Consider the following 5,228-nt stretch of genomic DNA (forward strand, 5'->3'; position numbering starts at 1 on the left):
GTATTGGAGGTCATACTGCATCCCGCATGACTCGGGCACAACCTCAATACCAGTGCACCAAGAGTAGAGCAACCACCAGCGCAACTGGTATGCCGCAGTTGTAGCTGGTTCCTTTACGCTCTGCATGGTGTTCATTACACCCTCCTGTAGTCCTAACATGGACCATTGGTGCCATTCAGTGGCCAAGCCCACAGATCCAGGCGGTGCGGCCTGAGAGAGCAGGTCCGATCTCAGAGGAAGTTGCCAAGGTGTCCCAGACAACAGGGACAGGAGAAGGCTGAACCAGGGTCATCTGGGCCAGTATGGGGCCACCAGAAGCAGATGATGCTCTGCCATCATGGTCCTGTCCATCACAGCCTGGATCAGGGGAAAAGAGGGAATGTGTAAAGCTCCAGCCCCGCCAATCATGAGCCAGAGAATCCAAGCCCAGAGGCCCTGGTGGCTCCGAGATGGAGTACCACAGGGCGCAGTGTGCATTGTCCAGGGAGGTCCACTTGTGCCCTTCCGAACTTATCCCACAGGTGCTGCACCACCTGGGGATGTAGGCTCCAGTTCTAAGGTGGCGGGCCCTCCCTCGAGAGCATATCCACTGCCACATTCAGGGTGCCAGGTACGTGGTTGCGCGTAGAGATGCTAGACATCCCTGAGCCCAAAGAAGTAGCCCTCGTGCCATAAGGTGGAGGCGGTGGGACCTTAGTCCACCCTGATGGTTGATGTAAGCCACCACTGTGGTATTGTCCATTCTCACCAGGACACGTCTTTCTTTCAGATGTGGAAGGAAAGACTGCAGGGCCAGCAGTACAGCTCGGAGCTCTAGTGTATTGATGTGCCTGCCGCTCCAAGGGGGTAGCCAACAGCCGTTGGCCGATCTGCCCTTGGTCACATCCCCCCAGCCGTGCTGACTAGCTCCCAGCAGCACATCCTCATCATCTCCACCCACCTGAGAGAAAGGAGTGACAGCACCACCTCAACAATGCCCTGAGGCACTGTGCGGTCACCCGCAGCTGGCGGTGGCGGTGGCGGTGACGGTGCAGCCGGTGGGAGTTGAACCACCGTTGAAGAGGCCGGAGATGGAGCAGGCCCAGGGGACTCAATCAACAACGAGTCCTGCCGTCTGCAAGCCCAGTAGGCGTTGGCAGGTTAGGGCAGAAACCACCCGCCCCTGCTGAAAGCGGTCGAGGCAAGATAAGATTGCCTGAACCCTTCTGGTGGGCAGGCGTGCTCTCATGAGGACTGAGTCCAGGTCCATGCCAATTAATGCCACCCTCTGGGTAGGCATCAGACGACTCTTCTGGTTGTTTACAGTAATGCCCAGCCCACCGATGTGGGTCAGGAGCATGCCTCTGGGTCTTGGTCGGGGCACAATTTAACCAATCGTCCAGGTAATTGAGGATCAACAATCCTCGGCACGTGAGAGGTGCCCGTGCACTTTGTGAAAATGTGGGGTGCCAAGGAGACCAAAGGGAAGAACCATGAATTTGTAAGCCCTTGCTCCAAAATCGAATCGGAGGTACTGCCAATGAGCCAGGTAAACAGGAACATGAAAGTATGCATCCCTCAGGTCCAGCATCACAAACCACTTGTCCACTGCAACACGCAGGCTGGGGACAGCATGTGAAACCTCAGTACCTTCAAGTACCCATTGAGGCTGCGAAGGTCCAGAATCGGTCAAAACCCTTTCGTCTCTTTTTGGGACCACAAAATAAGTTGAGTAGAACCCACCTAGCCATTCTGTTGTCTCGATCCTGCGGATGGCACCCTTATACAGGAGTGAGGACATCTACAGTCGCAGGCTTTTCTTCAGGGGGTTGGCCACCATGTTGACATGAAGGCCCCTGAAGGATGGGGACCGGTGATGGGGACTCCACACACTCCTCCCACTATGCCCTTTGAGACCTGAAGAAGAGGCCGAGGACGGGGAAGGGTGTGTCAGGGGTCCTCTCCTCTGGCGCCCCGAGGGCCTGGGTCCCCCAGGCACGTCCCTATGGCAGGGACGGTTGACAGGTTGTTGCTCCACCACACGCTTTGCCCCTTCCCGCTGTCGTCCCTCACAAGGCGATGGGCAGGAGAGGGACCCTGAGGAGGCGGTATGAACAGTCTCAGGGTTTCCCGGACGCTACGAACCTTACCAGTCTGCTCCAGAATGTCATTAACCCCTGGGCCAAACGTCAGCCCTGGAGTGATGGGTAGAGTGGCAAATGTGCTCTCGAGAGCAGCTGGCAGACAGGATTGGGCCAGCCAGAGATGGCGCCGGGAAGTAACCACCTACGCCATGGCCCGTCCATTGGAGCGGGCCACATCCCTCTGGAGCAGGGAAAGCAGGCGAGACACCTCCATCGCTTCCCAGAGGAGCTCCTTTGCACCCTCCTGCAGCTGTGGCAACAGAGTCTGCAGGTAGGCCTGCAGCAGCATGGCCATGTTGGTAAGGTGAACAAGAGAGCAGAGGGACCCATATGTGGCTTCAAGTCCTCATCAAGGACTCTGGGGGGTCCCTACTTCAGTCACGGGTTCTGCCCTATAATCTCCTGGTCCAGGAGGACCATGGCAGCTATCATGGTGTCCATGGTCGGGTACTCCCGGAGGCCGAGTGACTCTGTGCCAACAACATAACTCCTTGGTCCAGTCTCTGCCGTGAGTCGGAAGCGCCCCCTGGCAGAGGCCCAGCTCTCCTGAAAGGCCTAGCTGAACTCAACAGAGATGGGGACAGATGGAGAGTCATCACTGTCCACCAGTTTGATGTCCAAGTGCATTGGCTAACTGAGTGAGTAGGTCCCTCATAGCCTCTCGAGCCGCTGGGGCGATGAAGCCCCACTGCCGGCTACTGATGGCTTGTCAGCCTGGTAGCCCCGCTCACGGTGGTGAACAGTGCCAGCATCGTCCCCCAAAAACAGCCTATCACTGGCCAACAGGGAACAGCTGTCGTCGCCATCATAGATATCAACCTCCTGATGCAGGGCATGCGTCCTCCGTTCAAGGTGGTCCCAGTGGTCCGACTCCTGCCCTCGTCCAGGACTGGCAGCAGATGGGATCTGCCTTCGGGGGCGCTGGCCACGCTTCCCGGGAGAGGTACTGGGCCCAATAGAGGGACTAACAGCTCGCTGGCACACCACTCCTGAGGGAGGGAGCTCGTCACCAGCCTGGGCCCGAGCCTGGCCGACCCACTCACACATGGCCTCCAATCGCGCTGGGCGCAGGCGTTCTGAGAATACCACACAAAACAGTGGCTCAAACCTAGGCAGTGCACACACAAGATATGCGGATCTCCAGGGGGGATGCCACCATCACACCTGTCACAAAGGGAAGCCATAAGCCCAGCCAAGCCACCAAGGACACTTGCCTGGAGGAATAGGTACCCGGTGAGGGATAAATTACCCGGTACCTCTGCAAAATATGGGGAAGATTTGTGTGGGAAAAGCAGGCAGACCAAAAAAAAACAGCAACCAGGCAATGGACTTTTTTTTTGTTTTAAAAAAAAAAAATTACGCCAACTGCAATATTACCTAGCAGGTTTAATATCCAAGCAGAAAACAAAAAACAGCACCATATGATGGAGTAACTCCGTTAAGGAACTCCAAAGTTAATGTCTCAATGTAGTGGAAGCCCACCACGATACTCTTACATTTGGCAGTGGAAAGAACAAGAAGAAAAAAACCTGCAGGTTAATTAAAGCAATTCCCAACACACACAGAACAAGCCAGTCAGCAAGTTGTGTAAGGTACATACAGTATGTGGCAGCAAGAGCCAACAATATATTAATGGATGCACTTGGAGTTGTAGACTAACGCTAATGAAACACAAGCACGACAAACCACAGGCAGAAGATACAGATCAACCTTGCGCAGCAAGTGGAGCACTCAAGAAGAGGGGCTGGCCATGTGGCCAGCTGCTCCAGGCTGCAAACAGCCAGTGAGTATACTTCCATGCAAGATATTACACTTACCAGTGACTTACCAAGCGAACTTCAGAAAGTTTTACCTCAAACCATACCGACGTCCAGTGAGAAATGAAAGAGAACGTGTGTCGCGGCCATGGGGTCTATATATAGGGGCGGACCCCAACCGTGACACAGGTGTATACGGGAGTAACTCTGTAAATCCTCACCTCGGATGTATCCCTCCGCCTCGGACTGATACCAATATATTGGAGTGATCCAATATAGTGAAACATAACAGACAGGAGCAAGAGAACAAACGCTGGTAGGTTTCACAAAACAAAATAAACTGGCAACAGACAAACAAAGAACACAGGTATAAATACACTGGGGATAATGAGGAAGATGTGTGACACCTGGAGGGGGGTGGAGACAATCACAAAGACAGGTGAAACAGATCAAGGGTCTGACACATTTCCATATATTTTTGTTAGCTGCATGTGTGACATAACGCCACTGGTCCTATTTATGATATAATTTACAAAGATCACACCTTTTTAAACATTGTTTTGAAAAATAATGCTTTTGTAAAAATCAATTAGTATATTTGAGTTTAACCACAATATTTGTTGAATTATTTGTTCTGTCTTTTCTGGTGGATTAAACTAGAATTGCAACCAACTTTCTATGGCTTGTTTTAAAGATAGCGATGTCTTGGAGATTATTTAATTTTCAAATAACCGAAAGTGAGAGGTTGTAATCTGAATAAAGGGGAAAAGGCCATTCTTGAACATGGGGTGAGACATTCTTTCTAATCTGCTATAGAATCAGTTTGGATTTAAATATAACTTTTGTATGACTGACACCTTTAGTGAGAGGTCGAATAATTTCTGCCCTCTGAATTCATATTCATTATATAAATAGGCCCTTTTAATTTTGTCTGACTTGCTGTTCCAAATAAAATTGAATATTTTTTGCTCATAAAATGAAAAAAAAAAAAAAAAAAACAGGTCGCTGGGTGTAAGCAAGACCATACGCAAATAGATCAACTAGGAATGTTATTTGAGTTCTCTGACGAGATCATAGTACTGATGATACTTTGCCTCGTAACTAGCCACGCCCCAGGGAGCTCAGAGAGGGTGTCAGCATGACGAAAACGCCCCTTTTTCCTTGGGGTATAAAAGATTGTGTTAAGAATTAATATACCAGACTATAAGGACCACAAGCATCACGACCCTGAAAATCAACACAAGGTTGAAGAAGACGAAGTAGCCTCTAACAGTCAATGTTACGGTTGAGGGGCTGTTCTAGGTACTGTATCTAAAAAAGTCAATTTAAGTAGGACCATCCGGTTACT

The sequence above is a fragment of the Oncorhynchus clarkii genome, chromosome 4 (assembly GCF_045791955.1).
Source record: "Oncorhynchus clarkii lewisi isolate Uvic-CL-2024 chromosome 4, UVic_Ocla_1.0, whole genome shotgun sequence".
Classification (NCBI taxonomy): Eukaryota; Metazoa; Chordata; class Actinopteri; order Salmoniformes; family Salmonidae; genus Oncorhynchus; species Oncorhynchus clarkii.